Genomic DNA, 18,061 nt, shown 5'->3' with positions numbered 1-18,061 from the left:
TTTGACAAATTGTTTTTGTCAGCATTGTCTTATTGCCCCAACATACTCTGGTATTCATGGTATGTGCAGCCACATACACTCTATCTAATAATTTCCTTCCCCAATGTTCTTACCAAAGTAATTTCTCAATGGATTTGTTAATTACATCCATTTCTATACCTTTGTTTCAAGTAAGCTTCTAAATAGTTCTCCGATATGTAACTCTTAGATAAGATGGCAAAATTCTTTTAGTGATCTTTGTGTAATACCTTTCATGGCTTCAGTAATTTGATTTGTGATGTCATATTATATGCTATTGTTTGTCCTGGTTTGCACTGATTTTAAGGACCCATCCAGCTTTCTTTCCTTCACTACTTTCTAATTCCCATCAAGTATGCATGCTTTGGTGTGGTATTAAATAATCTGTATGAATGGTCAGTGTTTTTAATCAGTTAAATTTGACTCCACCAAAATTCTGAGATAGATCTGTTCCTATTTGACTTTAGCAAGTGATTATGATTGCAGTACATTTATGTGGGGGAAATGGCTGTGAATTGCGTGAATACTGATGGAACAGTTAAACCCTGAAACTGTTGCTGGTTTCTTATATGAGCTCAGTTCTGTATAGCAACTTTAATATTAGAGGCTTGTGGATTCTGCTTTGATACTGTTTTCTTGTTTTTGTCAAAAAATCCCAAATGCACTGTGGAAAAGGATTCTGTAGGGTGCCAGTACTTTAGGAAATGTGCATAAAAATCTCTTACACATGCTGTTTCCTCAGAAAGAGGTGTAACTTTTGGAACACACTGCACAGTTCTCCACATAGTGTTTTGCAGGCTTTGCTCTCAGCTTCATTTCTCAGGAGCTACGTAACAAGTATCTTTCTATTTTACCTTGCTCTTTGTGCTGCACTGTTCAGGCAGTACATAATTCTCTTTCCCTTCCCCCATGTTTCTTTGACAACTCTGAAGTGTTTTCAGTTCAGCTGAAGATACCAGACATGTTTGGGCTTATCCTTCATGTTGTGCACTTCCTTTCCATTATCACCTGGTCTTTTTAGTTCTGATTTCACAATGACTTGTAAAATGTTACAGCTAGAGAGGCTGGGGAAGAAAGAGTATGCATATGAATTTGCCCTGGAGAAGTGTGCGGCAAGGAAGTGGTTGTATTACCAGCATGTGAAACTGAAGTGTTTCCCAAAGTGGGAGCAGGAGCTGCAGCCTCTGTCACTGGCCCTGCAGTTCCTCCTCTGGCTTGCTTCTCGCTGCTGTGGCTCAGGAGCATCCCCAGATGTTTATATACCCACCCTGTGAAAAAATGTTCCGTTGCAGAATGAGGATGGGCTGTGCAGATGGGCAATCTCTGTCCTTGAGACTCTGTCAGGACAGGGGAGAGAGAAGAAGGAAATAGTAGCTTAATCATGTAATTTTTAAATAGTTAAGTAATTTTAAAAACTACCAACCTTGTAAAAATCCACAACCAACCCTCCCCCCAGCCCCTTGCCCCCAGTAAAGGTGGATGGAAGGGGGAGAAGGGAAGGCAGGCAGTTGGGGTAGCATGTGTAGGGATGATAAGGGCAGGTACAAGATGGTGATGTCTCTTTGAAGAAGAAGACTAAGAGGAAAAGAGGAGCAATATTTAATACCAGAGGGGAGATGGGACTGTATTGCAAGCAGCAGAAGGAGACCACAGGTGTGGATGAGGGCTGATGCAGGAAGACCAAGTGGGGAAGAGACAGGACTTCTGGAGCACTGGCTCAGTCAGTGGTGATCCCCACTGGAGCTGGAGCAGGCAGGAAGCAAAGAGAACTCCACAGGGCAAAAATGTGTATTTCATTCTTGTACCAGAAACAAGTGAAGTGCACTGGGTGTTCCCAACCTGTTGGCTGCCCTTTCTGTACGTGCTCCAGGAGTGTCTGCAGGAAGCTTCAATCACAGGTCAGGAAGTACAGCCTTCCTGACTTGCCTTGCTGGCAGCTATGAAGTTGGTGAGAGTAAAATCTCCATAAACATCTTACATTATGCCCTATTCCAGCCTAAAAAAAAAAAAAAAATAGTGCTTTTATCCTTAGCCTTAAGTCCTAATAAATTCTCTTCATTTACGTTAAGTTTTTGAGGTTCAAACCAATAGATTGTAAGACAGTGATGCAGGGCAGTGCTCTGCCACTATTTCCTGCTGCCTCTTTACCTAGAACTCTGAAACTTTTCCTTCCTCTGAGCCACTGCAATTGTGTGGTTGGATTTGCGTCTTTGTTCACATGCCAACGTTTTTTGTCGCATGACTTTGACCACGTGCTTGGTGGATGTACTTCCAGTCATGTGAAGTAGAAGCATTAAGGCTTGTGGCTCTTCTTCATAGTTAGTATATTCCTCATCTGGTCTTGTGATACTCTGAAACATATACTTTCCAACTGCTTGGAGCAAACCTAGAGAAATACGGGAAAAAAAAATATAAAAATAGTGTTTTCCTCAACTCTTCCTTTCTAGTATTGCTAATTCACTAAGGTTCTATAATAATGGGGTGGCGAAAAAGATGGAAAAAAATACCTTCTGGAGGTAGTGTCAAAACGGTAATGAATTTTAGATAAATGCTTTTACGCCAGGAAATTACTTGAGTTTGTTGAGGAAACCTTTGTTCTACTCGTGTCTGGCACTAAAAGCTTGTGCAACACTTCTGCAGTGCACTCCTGTAGCCAGAAGAACTACCTAGAATGTGACTGGATTGTTTGTGGGTTCTGTGCACATCTTGATACCACCGCAGAAAAGCCCCCATATCTTCAAAATCTGAATTATGTGTTTTCTGTTATTTTGCTTTTGTAGTATGTGGTTTTCAAATTTGGTTCATGGTCTGGCTTTTCTGAGCAAGATTTTAATGGATTTTAGTTTCTTGTGTAAGGAAATGTTTAGACTTCATCCACTATGCTATCATCAATTCTGTATGATTCCAATTTTCAATTTAATAATTGATTCATAAATTTGGAGCCATGCCATAAAGAGAAATTTTATTTCATTTATATAATTGAAATTTAGCTCAGTGCTGTTCACTTTTAGGGGCAGAGGAAGAAAACTCACATAAGGTGTTGGATTTCAACATTTTGTTTCATGAAGGGCCTTTGTTTTTCAGTTTAGCTTGACTTCTACGTTTAACTCCAGATTTCTGATCGTTGCAATAATTCTGTAGAATAACCCTGAAGTAACACCGGTGTAAAACTGTCCTTCTGTTACTACATTTCAGATGCCCATTTGTGCAAACACTCACATTTCAGGTCTCTTGTACCATCTGTGTTTGTATCTGACTGTCCTCCACTTCCTTCGTCGTTAAACTTAGGTCAGAGCACTGGGGTGCAGCTGGATTATGTGACTGATTCAGCTTCTCACGTAGGTCTTCAAAACTGGTTGGTTTTTTTTTTTTTCCCCTGAAGTATCATATTTGCGTTTTGAGGTAGAACACAGCTGATCCAATTGACCTATATCAGTGTAGAAGCCCCCAGTGCAATTTTTGCTCTCACTTTTCTCAGTGAGGTGGAACATGAAGCACAAATTCTCTGAAGCTTTGTGCCACTGGAAACCATAAAACAGGGGAAAGTTAGGAATCAAAGACTGTCAGTAAGAGAATTGAAGTCATGGAAGCCAACTTTCATTACACCTGTCTGTATGAAGAGAACAGTAAACAAAAAGTAGGAAAGAAAAGTGTGTCAGGAATGTTGGTTGATGTCTAAATTAGATACTTAAACTGGTTTGTCCTCCTCTGTGGTGTAATGGGGAAGAGAGGGAAAGCACAGGGCCCACGAAGAAATTATGCTAGGAAATAGGCCTGCATGATGTTCAGTTTCTGTAATTTGAAATATTGAATATCCAACCTGAGAGATCTTTCATTTTTGAGGTTTTATATTTAGGCTTCTAACTAGCTATAGAATGTACTTTATGATGATATTTAAGCATCTCTAACAGATTGGGTAGATCTCTTCTATAAGATTTTTTTTTTCCTTTCTGGAAGCACAGTCATATGCTGTAATCTTTTCCTTAAATTGGCTAATCTTATATACAGTGTGAACTATGGCATCCTGAAAAAACCATATGTGCTTCCTGCTCTCTAACACAGACTGCCCTTTGCAATCAAATTTTTGTTTTTATGTAGGAAAAAAATGTGCCATTTTCTAGTTAAGGCACAAAGCCTAAGAAGCCTAAGAGTATAATTCTGGCTCTTTCCACCATGAATAATCACATCTCCACAGAAAATGCCCCAAGTCCCTGTAATAATGTTTGGGACAAAGTGCTGTCTGCAGAGAGAATGCCAAGGACAGTGTCCTTGGACTACTTGAACGTTGGCATCCTGTTTCCTGGGAGAGCCCAGGCTGAGTGTTAACAGTCCTTGTCACAAATTGTTTAGCACTTACTGTTTGTCTTGTGTACATCAGATTTGTAGTTACCCCCCAGTGCGTGATGCTTATTCATTCAGGAAAGTTACCAGACGTGTTATGCAGTCAGATTGCTATGGGTATGAAATAATTAAGGAACCCTATTCTGCAGCAAGAAATTACTTGAAATACTTAAAACCTAGTAAGTTAGGTAGCTCAGAGGCAGAGAAGAGCTCCTGTAAAGTCTGAGAAGCTGAATCTTTACAGCAGGCTGAAAGTGTAAACAAGTGGAGATCTGTTTCCCTTAACATACCTTAATGTTGTTTTTGAATTCTGTGTTGGACTTCTAACCATGACAGCTGTCCATTTTCTTCAAAGGAAGGAGAAGGATAATATTCTCTCCTATATGAATGATCTAATATCAAGAAGAAAAGAGCAAGCCATGAACAGACTTGTATTAATGGCAGAATTTAACTATCAGGTTCATCTTTGCCACAGAAAATACTCTCACACTCTGTCTTTTGGACCAACAGTTGCTACAGCACACTGAAGGACGTAGAATAGATTATAGTCTCTCTTTGTTTCTTAACATTATGTACAACTTACTGAGTACTCCCTTATTAGAAAAACACTTTTAAACTGTATTCCTTAAAGGAATGATGTGTTCTGATAAGCACTTGTTCAGAATTTTGACACATAGTTCCAAAATGCTGTCTTGAAAATCTTATTAAGATTAAATTTTGGACATGCAGATTTCAAAGACTTCTTGCTTCCCTTCTGTCATTTCATAGATGCCTAATTTGCATGGTTTCTCATGTCCAGAATTGTTTGGTTGAGCTGCTCTCGTGCCCGGAAGAGACTGATCTGGTTTATTGGCGTATGCTTCATTCAAATCCTATTAGGCTTACCACAAGATATCACTCAGTTATGTAATTTTCTTTTTAAAAATATAGTCAGTGAAGCAATTCCTCTCTGTTCCTGAGTCCTTAAACATGAGCTACAGCATTTTTCAAGAATCTGATTTCTTCTTTTGACTGAGGCAGTCCAAAAGAAGCGCATCTTGCCTTTAAGTCTGTCTTTGTATTGAAATGTATATCAGTCTTTAATCCTTCCAGTCTTTCTTCATTCTCAGTTATTAATCCTACCAGGAATGTTTTCTGTTAGTGAGCATATTGGGGAGGAAAGGTAAATAGGCCAGTATTTCCATTATTCCTGTTGCATAATGGATCCATGCCTCTTTCTGACTGTGTTATGCATGGCTGACCTTTAATTTGGGACTAGTTTGTTAGACTTCATTTCAAGTATCTGTCAAGTTACTTTGTCAGTCACAGACTCACAGAACCATAGAATATGCTGAGTTGGAAGGGACCCACAGGGATCAAGTCCAACCCTTAGCCTTGCACAGGAGCATCCACAAGAGTCACACCATGTGCCTGAGAGTATCATCCAAAGGTTTCTTTAACTCTGTCAGGTTTGGTGCTGTGACCACTGCCCTGGGGAGCCATCTATAAGCTGCTGATGCCTTTGAGAACGCAGCAGGATCACTCTCGAGGAGCAAAGACAACACAGAAAGAATCATGTCTCGTTGATACCACCTGAGGAATCTTTCTGCTGTGCCTTTTGCAACCAGGCTTTTCTATCTCACATTGGTCTCTTTAGCCACCAGCGCGCTTGTAGCAAGTGTGGGTAGAGTCCTTCCCCAATCTTCGTTTGCGAAGCCCAGCCGTGGCGATGATGATAAGTTAATGTGAGTGAATTAAAAAATCAGAATGGTAATGCCAGCATAGATCCCCTTTTAAGAGTAGTTTATTCAAGTTAATGCCAGTATTGCGGGGGAAGGTGCTTTTACTGTGGTAAGGAGGAAATGTGAAATACCTTCTCTTAAAGAAGACTGCATAGGTCTTATTTGCTGTAGTATTTATAGATAGATTGATACAGATATGAAAACATATTAATTGCCTTATGCAGAAGAGGTATTGGAGGCACATAGAAGCATTGTAATTAATTATTGCGGGGTAGAAGTGCCAGAGAAATTGTCTGATTTGTAAAACAGCAAGCCACATCTGTGGTTGAATAGCACCTTCGTCTCAAAAGATCTGTCAGGCTTTGAATGAAAACTGCTGAGTGCTTGGCACTTCTGGAAATCTAACTACCTAACTTTCCATTTGAGTTTTGAGATGCTTTTAACATAAGGGTCCTAACTGGAATGCCACAAGAAGGCTGCTGTATTGAATGTTTTCTGTCTTTTAATGGACTGTGACTTAACACATAAATGAAAAGCCACACATTGACATGAATCTCTAGTCCCAGCTGATTTTAAAGTGCAGATCTAGTTTTTATACAGATGTTATTACTTGATTTATCTGTTGTAGAGCAAACAAACTCATGGACGATAACTGAAATTTCTTGTTGTTAACAGAGTTGCCTTGGAAGAAAAATATGATTTACTGTCAAAATTTCATTATTTATCTTCAGATAACTCAGTCTAGAGAATGATTTTGTCAACAACTGCTCTCTTATAAATATGATGGTTCCTTTGTTTCTGTACCCTGCTTCTTCTCCTCAATATCTCCTGCAACTGTCTTTGCCCCAGGATATTTAGATAGATTTCAGCAAAGCTTCTTAATGTAGTAGGTTATCTGTCGTGCTTTTACTTTCCCTCCTTTAATTTCTTTTATTTGTTTAAAAACAAATCTCCCACCCAATTATTTTATACTGTATGTAGACTTCAGACCTGTTTCATAAGTGCAGTTTCTTTTGCTCTGCTATGCTCTGCCTTGCTTCTCCCCCTCCTCTCTTTCCCCCAGCATAACACTGGCTTTTCCTGTTACCCCCAATATAACACTAACCTTTCCTGTTACCTTTGTGCCTCTTCCTGTTCCTTTCTGCTGCTTGTGTCTCAATACAGCTGTAGTGGTTAATACCACTGTGGCGATGCTTATTAGCTGGACCAAGAATTTGAAGGCTGATGGATAATGTTACATTATGAAGTCCTTTGTGGGGTGGTACAGGAGACAAATTGTAACTAATTCTGTTTTAAAAGCTTTGGAAAAAGCTGATAGCTCTGCAAAAACTGACTGTGGTGCCATTTAAGGGCAAGGGACTCAATATGTGTTACAAATCACAGAATGGTTTGGGTTGGAAGGGACCTTTAATGTGGTATTGGAGACTCTTGGATTTTCTTTGTTAACCTCTCTATTGGTTTGCTGTGACCAGAAACTCCTTGTAAATAGGCATCCAATCCCAGGTGTAAAGTTTTGTTGCAGAAAAATTTTTGTTATATATCCCAAAAACAAGCATGTGCTTGTTCTAGTCTTTAGAGGTTGGTGTACTTTCATTTCCATATATGTTTAAAGAAGTCACATACCGTTAACTTACCAGAAGCTTCTACAACAGAGTAGTACTGCAGCTATTGCTAATTTGGTAGTTGAAGCTTAGCTCAAGTGTAGAAGTGGTTTTTTTGTTTGTTTCACTGCCTTTTTTTTTTCTTTTTTTTTCAGCTGAGAATGCTCTAGTAGGAAGACTCACACGTATCCAGAAGTAATAGCTTGTTTTGCAGAAAGTGATGATATTCTGAGGGTGTGTTCAATAGCACAGTTACTAATAACATGCAGTTACAAAAAAACCAAAAGCCCGTCACTTGACAAGTTGAGAGAGGTAACTTCTCAGAAAAGCTTCTGGAAAGCTTTTCACTATTTCTTTGTTTTGCTGTTAGTATTTGTACATTTAGAAAGTACTTCTTTTTGAGATACTGCAGTTTCAATATTACAGTAAAATAGGGTATTCACCAAGAAGTGGAAGACAGTATTTTATTGTTTTCAGAACCTTTTCAAAAATCCCAAACACTTTGCCTTGTTCCCCTTCAAAATACCAGTATGAAATTAATGAGTCAAAGTTGATGACCACTATCTGCTGATTGTTATTACTGGTGTAATACCATCACTGTCTAAATTTTACAGCTGCCTGGGATATCAATATATTATAAAGCAAGTTAAATCAGCATTTGTTTTGAGGGTGGTAGCTTTGTGCACGTCTCACTGAAGCAATTGGAATGCTTGAGATATCTATTTAGCAACATAAAAATATACAAACATACTGGTTAATTTCAAATGTTCAAAAATGGATGTACTGGTAACATAAAAAGCAGATTTACTCTCTTTTGACAAATGTCAGCATTATTCACTACATTGCGTGTCCAAGAACTGCAGTTGTGTCAGCACCACTTTGTGTTATTCTACTGCTCCTCCAACTTTTATCCCTCTTTATTCTTCTAGTTACTTCTGCCTTGTGTGTTGCTTAATGTGAAATAACATGTGTGGGGTTATTGTTGTTGTTGGAGTTTTCTTCCCTTGGACTCTAGCTGATGTATGTGTTTAACATGGAAATTGAAATTCTTTCTACTAGTTGTTCTACCATCCCAATTACAGGGCTATACAATAGGAGATGGGAGAGAGGTATAAGATCAAGCTAGATAGAAGAGCAGATGGAATCAAGTATTAAAATACTATTATATGTAAACATGGTAGCTGTACCTTTTCTTGATCTTATTTTGTTCTTACTTTAAGTATTTATGAGATGTTCACATGAAGGAAAACCCACAATTGTAGGTTAAGGCATCACAAATTCTGGACTAGAAGAAAAATTAAATTTTTGTGGCACTGGAAGTATTTTAGTCATGGTTCTTGAATAATACCAGTTGTATTATTCTTCAGGATTAAATGCTTTACACAGAACTGAGGCAGTTAACTGTAAATGTGTTGCTTTCGTAAGTTCACAAATTAGAAATTAGGTTTGTTCATCTCTGCTTTTCTTTGTGCCCTTCAGAAATAATCATATGAGGATCAAAGACCTCAGCAGAAGTACCAAGGGGAGACATATTAGGGAAGATCTCTTTCTTAAAAGGTTACCATGAAGTAGACTAGTCTGTCCTTTGTTAACACAGAGTTAAAACAGCATACTTCTGTCTATGGTCCTTCCCGTGCTAGGTCACCATTGTCAGATCTTGGGACAGGTAGCAGCCTTTTAATTTCAGGCTGTGTCTGGAAGTCATCACCTCCTGACTGTTCAGGAGTGCAGCATGCTCTGGTAATCTTATGGGCAGGAAATGCTGCAATTCTTGTTGCCTTCTGTGGACACTTGGCTTCCTCAGAGCTGGCACAGATTCCACTGTCTGCTGCATAAAGAGACAGACCTTCAGGTACAGGACTGCTGATTTGATGACATTTAGTGAAAAACTAGTTTGACCTTTAGTTAAGGCCTAGAAAAACTGTGATTTCCTTCTCACCTTTTGTTGTGTGATAGTCTGACACCCTAGGTGAGAATGCTTTTGTACTCCATGTAATCTCTGCATGTGCTATTAATGTAAAACTAAAGATCACTTCAGCTTGCTCACCATGCGGTAAATATTCTGTTTCCATTGTAAACAACTTATTTGCACATAGACTCAAAAAACATGTTTTATGAGTTATGTGTTGGTACTCAGGGTTCTAATGAAGAGTTAATATCTTTCTCTTAATAGTTTTATGCTCTTTAGCAGTGAATTTTTTGCCCTGAGGAGGAAGAGTCCAAAATGAAAAACAATTAATTTTGCTTGTTTTCTTTCTTCTGACATTAGAAATGCTAAACAACTTCTTTACAGAAAATTGCTGACAACATACTGGCAAGCAAGATGGTACCAAAACCAGTCCATGAAACAATTAGTTTGATTTAAAAAAAAAAAAAAAAAAAAACCAAACTGTTTATTTGGCTACATTTTCTGAATGGAAACACTGCCCATATCCCTCTCCTTCACAAGTGGCACAATCATGTGAATGCGTTCATAAATGAATCCAGCTGTTAAAGCCAATAAAGATTTTAGCTGAGCCCTGAGAAGGTGGTTCAGTGTGAATGAACAGTGCTTAAGACCACAGCACAGTATGCTGATTCGGTCATTGAGTCCTTTTCTGTTTTCTGTCTTTAATCTGTATGTCCCAGAGAAGGCTAGCACTTTTTAAAGCAGAGTTCTTTCTGGAAGATCGGGCATATCAGGATATTGTTCTTACTGGTTTTAAAAGTACAGATCTCATCTCAGTAGTTCTTAAAGTGTAGTGAGAGCTTCCCGAGTCGTTTAGTCAAGACTGGATCACAAGTGAGCAGCTTCTGAGGAGCATCCCTGGAGGGGAGCAGGCTGTGGGGGTGACAGGCAGCTGAGCAGGGGCACCCGTGCCTTCTGCAGCTCTTCACATGAGCAAGGTCACGTCTGGCAGCAGCGCTTGCCTGCCTGCTTTCTGCTGGGGGGAGAGGGGGGAGTGCTCTAATCTGGCGGTGCTGTGCCTGCTCGGAGGAGCAGATAATGAAACCCTTTGTGTCCCCCTCTAGAGACATGTGCTTCAGCAGCAATGGGCCGTGCAGCTGCAGCCCTGGCAACAAGGGCCCGGAGGAAAGAATGAGGGCAGCTTCCCAGCGCAGGATGGCCGGAGGGTTGGGGATGAGCAAATTAAACCGGTGGCATAGTGTTTAGACGAACCTGTGTGCCTGTTATCCTTCCTATGGATGTTTGGGGGGTTTTTTCCCCTAATTTTGACCCTTAGAGTGAAATCTGTTTATGTGGGGTTTAGTGCATAGATAAATCAATGGCTACAGACTTGCCAGTGTCTTTGTTGCTTTTAGAGTCTTGATAGTGTGTTTTCTGGAGAATTTGCAGTGTTGGTCTGATACAATGCACAATTCATTGTCACCAGTTAAGGAGCATGAAAGAATTCAGTTTGAGCTGATTTTTGTAGCATAGGTGCACGAAATACTTAAGCCACGGTTGGAGAAACTAATTTATTTTTAAAAGTGTATGTGTATGTATACATATTCATGGCGATATTTGCATTGGTGCTTCTGAGGTGGTTACGCTCATTGTGACAGCTGTCTTCTAGAAAAATTAATGTTGAATTTTTCGTTTTTCAGATGCGACAATCTGATCTGTTTGCATGGGAACTTCCACGAATGAGATGGGGATAAGGCTGCTGGTGATGTGAATTATGATAGGCTCCATTAATTACCTTAGCTGTGGGTAATGATTCACAAGCCCCAGTTGGGGCTGCATGTCTGGGAGAGAGGGGGCATTTGTTTGAGGGAGAGACAGAATAATGAATATCTTAAACCAAATGGTCTGTGCCTGAGTGGCAGACAAAGAGGGCTTTGGGGCAGTGGCTGATTATTCTGCGTGAAAGGACCACAGCCATATCTGCCTTTTGTGCTGAACCTCTCATGTGAGCCGTCGCCCCCTATTTTTGTGGAGGAAAAGGGGAGATCAAATCCACTTAGGAAGCAAGCACCTTGCCAGTGAAGGTGCTGTTTCTGACTCCATCATGTGCATCTGGTTAGTGTAGCAAGGAATGGAGATGTGGAAATTTTGGTTATTTTATTTCTGTTTTCTAGTCTTTTGACGAATACAGTAGACATTTTTGAGCAAGTTATGTACAGCCCTTTGTTTGTTCTCTCTTCCCCTTCCGTACCTCCTAGATGCAGTCTCTAATGTCTATGCTACAAGCTGATTGTAAGTCAAGAGCCCAGAGCAAATGGAGCAGCAGATGTGATATGATTCCTGGATGTTCTCTGAATCAGGCCAGAGTGCTGACCTGAGGCAATCACAAGTCAGGACCACGTTCCCTTCCACTGACTGTGCTACACAGGCGCTATTGTCCTGCTCAGGAGCTGGGTGAAAAGCTAGTACAACACCATCTTTAACTTCTCAAGCAAGAGTTAATGAAGCTTGATTGTAGACTGAATGAGTTACTAATTTCTTGGGTGTTCTTTTTTATTTTCTTTTTTTTTTTTTTGTTTTGCCTTTTCCCTCACTTGTTCTGTGTTCAGATTGAGCAATGAAAGAGGACTGAAGGTGAAAGCTAGGGAGAACATGTTCTTTCACTAGGTGTATTTGTTGACTTGCTGTAAAGGCAAAATGGAGGGTCTTGCACTTAAATATGTGGAAACACCTTGAGTCTCAAATTGTAGAATTCTCTGTCTTTTTTGAGGGATAGGAAAAATGGGGGAAATGCTTTGGGGCTGGGAGACAACTTGAGGCTGTACTTAAATGGTAGGTTTAACAATTGTATCTTGTGCTCTTTTCAGAAGTTGCTATTGAAGGCAAAGCTACAGATTTAAAGTTCTTTTGTTCTCTTTAACAGTCTTTTTCCTTTACTTGAGAAGGAGCAAAAAAATGTTCAAGAAAAACATGTTCAAGAGCAATTGCAACTTTTATCTATATGCATACTTCTTACACCTTAATCTTAAGTTTCAGATAAAAATTGTTATCCCAGGCAAAGGAATTGGTGTGTGGTTTTAGATTTTTTGTTTCCAAACATAAACAGAAAATCCTTGTCAGCAGATACAAGGAGAATGTCCCCCACCCCACCCACACACAGAAAAGAAAAAATGAGCAGTTGTGTGACATTGGAGGAGATAGGATCTCATTCAAAACAGAGAAACTTTGTATGTCAGACTGAATTGTCACCGTGCAGCTGTTTGACAGTTTAGTCAAAGGAGTTGCTGCTTGCCTTTCCTTTGAGTTGATTTTCTTAAGTCGGTTCTACATGCAGATTGGATTGTACGCTGCAGCAAAACCCTAATGACAAATGAAATACTGTGGTGTTAGCAAATGTTTAAAAACAAATACCAAACAGAATTAAGACAAGTGTGAAGGCAGAAAATACCTTTGTTTTTCCCCTCTTGAACAGAGGGGCTTCCACTGAATTTTACAGCTGAAGTTGTCGGTGGTGGTGGAGTTTCACAGCAGTTCTGTAGTGTGCAGAAAGAATGCTCACCACAAAGCTTGTGAATGTCAGTAAGGAGATATTTATCAATTGTATATACTCCGAATATATTACAGTGCCTTCTTCAAAAGTGGTTGCAGACCTTCCTAGGAGTTCAGGGTAATTGGGGGTAGGGGAAAATATCTCCTTAGGACTAAAGAAAATAGTACATCTTCTCTTAAAGTCAAAAAATCTGCCATTGTATTTCTTTTGTGAAAGGCAGTGTGCCAGTTTGGGCTATTGTAGTCTTTCCAAAACTTGTCTAATCCCTGTTTCTTGGTCATTTGCCACAGCAGTTCTTGAGAGAAAATGAAGCTGTTGTGCTACTTAGTGGTTTGTGTCTCCAAATTACTGCAATGCTGGCATGGGACAAAGTTCCACTGTGTTTAATGAGACTATGCCCGTGTTTTAAAAGGGAAGCATGTGCTGACCATGGCAGTACCAGTAAAGGTAGTGGATTTGTGTGTTAGGAAATTCTAATGGCTTGTCCAGTTTCTCCATAATAACAGTTGGAGCCAGGATGATAATTCTGAATATATATATTTACCTTGTGGTCTAAGGAACTAAATATTCACCAAGAGAAATAACTCTGATTAACCAACTTTACCTGTCAGAAGAGCAGAATAAGACACCAGATGGTGAGAGTAGAGTAGGTGGTGTTGGAAAAGCATTTTTTTTTTCCAAGCTTAAACTTGGAAGCATCTGATGTGAAATCCATCAGGAGCTAAGCCTTGTCATTTACTGTGCTGTCTGTGGCTTCTTCAGGTCTTGGAGGAACCTAATAGTCCTTCCTGATATGAAGAGCCTCAATAGTTGCCCCTGCCATTTTCCTCATGGCATTTTCTTTATGGCTTTGTCATGTATGTCACAAAAAAATTGCTGCTTATGCTGCCTGTCTGAAAAACTTCCGTAGTTGATCTTGAGTAAAAGGAACTTTTATTTCCCTGTTTCAAGTGGGCAAATGGTTTTGAGTGATGTGAGAAACACTCGAGTCTTCATGCTTGTGTTTACTGAGAGTCTCACTCTGTGTGGCAGCAGCATTCTTTTCATAGCGAGGCAGCACAAGTATTATACCTCATATTTGTTATTCAGGACCGTTCAAGTTTATCAGCACAAGTGCTCTGTGGCTTATGATTGTTTTGGCATGAGAAATACCGTGGTCAAAACACTGTTTATTTTATACGCTTCCACTAGGGGTTCTCTCGAGGTCAGAAGGTTGGAGAGAAAAGAGCAGTAATTTTTGCTTGTATTTTCTTTGCCTTCCTCACCTGTTGGCAAGCAGGTAACTAACTAAAATACCGTAAGAAAGATTGTGTGGAGATAGTGTGCCTCTGATCCATATCACAATTGCTGATACTGTTTTCAAAGGTGGTTTCTTATAAATAAGCTCACTTATTCCTTTTCCTCCCTCCCAGACAAATTCTCCAGAGCTAGGTCTTTGTCCCTGAAAGTGTTCACTCAGTGTGGATAAGCAAATATGGACAGATAACATGACAGCAGAATTGAAGTACCCACAGTTGGAAAAAGAATGTAACTTCATTACTGTGCCATCTTACAGTGATAAGACTTTATTTCACGCTGATAACATCTGCTATAAGTAGATACTGTTTTGACCAGTACCAAATTCAAGATCTAGTGAATCCTTTTTCCTTGCCATATGTGTTCATGGAGGAGAGAAGTACAGATATTCTTGAGGAGGAAGAGAAAGCAAGAAATAGGTAGGAGCAATGTCTGAAGACTGCGCTGAGCTAGTGTGAAGACCTGGACAACATAGAACAAGAGCAGGAAGTACAGGCTCCTCTTTTAACAAAACTTCTGGAAACATAAGTGTAAAAGGACTCTGTAGCAAGAAGAACCTGTTTCTCTATGAAGGGCAGCACCTGTATGGAACATCACTGTATGGAACAGGCGGTGCAGCACGGAAGGGTTGCTCTGCTTGTTCTTTCTATTTTGTTTTCCAACTTTTGGCTCCTATCCCTTCTGTCCCCAGGATGTAACATGCCTGCTTCACAGTGCAGAACTGCAGGAAGAACAGAGGCAGCACAAAGAGGAAAAACACTAGAGACTGAGAATTTGGCAGCCTGACACATCTTGAGGGTGATTATTTTGTTTGTTTGAAATACCAGCAGAAAGATAAAAGTTGCACAGAGTTCTATTATCAATTTCAGCCTTAGCAGCAGCATAACCATGCAGATATCTTGAGGGAAGAGTCAAGGAATATGCTTAGTAGTTTGGGGTTCACTTTTCCCAAATTCTGCATCTCTTGTCACTCTAGTATCTTTATTTCTTTAAGATTTGAGCTGTATTTGATAGACCATTTTACAGAAGCTAAATACATAGACAAGACCCAACAGAATATTCATTAATTTAAAAAAACCCAAAACATATGGAATACATCCATGGCAAAAACCTTGAGGTAGATTGTGAAGTAGGGAAAATTACTACAAAGCTTTGATTATTTGTTTATAAAGAAAACAATATATGTCTTTACTTGGAATGTCATACATAATGAAAATAATAGTAAAAGGCTAGTGATGTATGATCTCCCCCAACATTCACACCTTCCAGATGCTTATTTGTGCTTCTTCCTGTACCTTCCCTTTTGAAAATTGAGGAGGTAGAGCAAATGTTCTTTGAGAAAGCAGAAAACAAAATTAAGGGGAGAGGGAGGGATGAGGAAGTGTTGTGAATTGGAAGGAAATGGAGGGGTGTATTTCTGAGACTTACCTGGCTTAATCATTAGAATAACTTTCTAAGGGTACTAATAGATATGCATCATTTGTTTTCTTCAAATGGCATTTGAATGCCTATTTAAAAATGTGATTTGAACGCCTGTGTAAAAATGTGAATCACGAAACAGACTAGAGATTCACTAAGGATCTTCAATCATGACATCAGTGTCTCTTTGTGTAGGATATTGGGTGGCAGTGTTGTGGAGGCCTTTTCAGATCGGAAGCACATTGGTCTGTTTCTCACTGTTTCTGTTTGTAACTAGAAATTCCAGAGCAGGCCATCCTTAGTTTATCTAGCATTTGTCTACAGAGTGAACTTTCAAACTCCAGGGAGGTTTTTTCTGCTGCTTAGTTTACAAAAAAACCCAAAAAACAACCAACCAAACCACGCTTCCCCCCCCCAAAAAAAAAAGAGAGTGAAAAAAAAAAGACTGAACATTTGGCTAAACACAGAGCCGTACAAAGTACAACCGTATTAGTGGCCACAAATCAGCCAGTGACTTAACTATATATTTATTTGTTGTTTTGACTTGTTAAGAATCTACTTTCGACTTAATCCTCCTTGGCAAAGAGCAATCACACAAAGAAATGTGGTTCCAGCAAATATATGCATCAGTAAACAGGATGGTGGTGTTTTCCAGGTAACTTCTATAGGTCAGCATTAGTAAGTAAGCTTTCTTTTCAACCTGCATTTTGTTTCTTTAGCCTGCTTTTTCATGTGTAACTTGTCTGACTTGCAAGGTTTTTGACTCTTAGTTGTAATCTCAAGCTGTAAGTATAAAGTCTGTGTCTTGAGAAAAAGATTAGGCATTTAAAAATCCTGTTATGTCATATGAAAATCATTTCGAAATAAAAATACAAATCTCTAGTGACTTACACAGACCCATGTATTGATAAACAGTAAGAAATACAATGCTATCTGTTGCAGTTACAGTCACTTGTAGCAAAGACTACAAATCTTCCTTCATATTTTAGAGATGTCTTTGCTTGGCATGTACCTGGCAGGTAAACATTGATAAGTATAACAACTGCATATGTGATATATTAATGTTATAGACTCACTGTGTCCATTAGGGTTTTGTCAAGGGCTGCTGAGGATACTGCAGAGCCTTTATAAATACACAAGACAAGGTTGACATAAGGGAAATGAAACTACTAAAAGCACATAAAACTTGGTAGGTATCATACTCTTAACTCCCCGTGTGGATACTGTAATTTCTCATGTCTAATAGAGAAGTAGTATCCGTGGATACTGCAGCCACTGGAATATGTTCATAATATGGCTTACTACAGTCAGTCTTTCCCACCTAAGGAAGGATTAAGCCTAGTCTTTTCTTAAAATTACGATGTTAGTTGAGAACCAACTGCCAGACATGCAGAAGACTACTTGTTGTATTTGTTCTGAGCAGCAAAATCGAATACCTGAAAAGACTCCCTTTAAAAATAATGTTGATTCCATCACAAAATGGTCTGATTATGAATCTTTTCAGTTGTGTTGGTAGAATGCAACAAAAGCAGATACCAAAACAGATGTGTGGTGGTGTTTTCTTTTTTAAAACCATCACAGATGAAAGCAGTTCGTGGCAACTGCAGAGTTCTGTGAGCAGAGTTCAGAAAAACTTCTGCCGAGGAGCATTTTTGTTGCTTTCTGTAAAAAGCTAACATTGCTTACTTTTGTTACATCTGTTCAATAAAAAGGTAAAAGATTAACATACAGAATTCTAAAGTAATAAAAATTTGTTGGCCTGGTGAAAGGGTGAAGGGTTGACCTCTGTCTAGCATCTCAGAGCAGTTTCAATGTCCTACCTCTGTGATAAAACATTGGTTGAAATCTGTACAACAGTGCAAATGCATGTGCTTAGAACTAAGTTGACTAAGAATGTCCTTGGCTATCTTGAGTTGTAAAATAATGCTGTTGTATTATTTCTCACAGATGTAAAGTGGAAGAGGTTCAGGAGACTTTCTCAGAGTCAGAACGGTCATGACAGAGGCTCCAGAGCCTGTCAGAAATCTCCTGTTTCTCAGTTTGTTTTTAACAGTTAAATTAACTCCTGTTAAATAGTTAGAAATAGAATTCATGATATTTGATTGTACTCAAAGATCTTTTTATGTATGCATGATGTTTCCTTTCAGTAATTACCACACTTTGCTGTGACAATCCTATCTCCAAACTGACTTCACAAATTATATCAAAGAAGTGACTGGGGCCCAAG

The 18,061-nt window shown here is 39.2% G+C and overlaps 1 protein-coding gene across 8 annotated transcripts in view; it reads left to right on the top strand.

Annotated features, from left to right (window-relative positions):
* The window catches only part of CDC42SE2 (CDC42 small effector 2), an 80,769-nt gene that overhangs the window by 14,949 nt on the left and 47,759 nt on the right, over window positions 1-18,061 (top strand). Inside the window, exon 1 of one of the 8 annotated variants that reach the window (XM_017837219.1) lies at window positions 16,470-16,489. The exons of the other annotated variants lie outside the window; for them this stretch is intronic. The gene's annotated coding sequence lies outside the window, so the exon portion shown is untranslated. Of the gene's footprint in view, window positions 1-16,469; window positions 16,490-18,061 lie in introns of those variants that run through there. 8 annotated transcript variants of the gene reach the window in all.

Source organism: Lepidothrix coronata, unplaced genomic scaffold (genome assembly GCF_001604755.1).
Source record: "Lepidothrix coronata isolate B3197 unplaced genomic scaffold, Lepidothrix_coronata-1.0 Scaffold296, whole genome shotgun sequence".
In the NCBI taxonomy this organism is placed as follows: domain Eukaryota; kingdom Metazoa; phylum Chordata; class Aves; order Passeriformes; family Pipridae; genus Lepidothrix; species Lepidothrix coronata.
The sequence above is the reverse complement of the archived record's forward strand: the minus strand, read 5'-3'. Positions and strand labels throughout refer to the sequence as shown.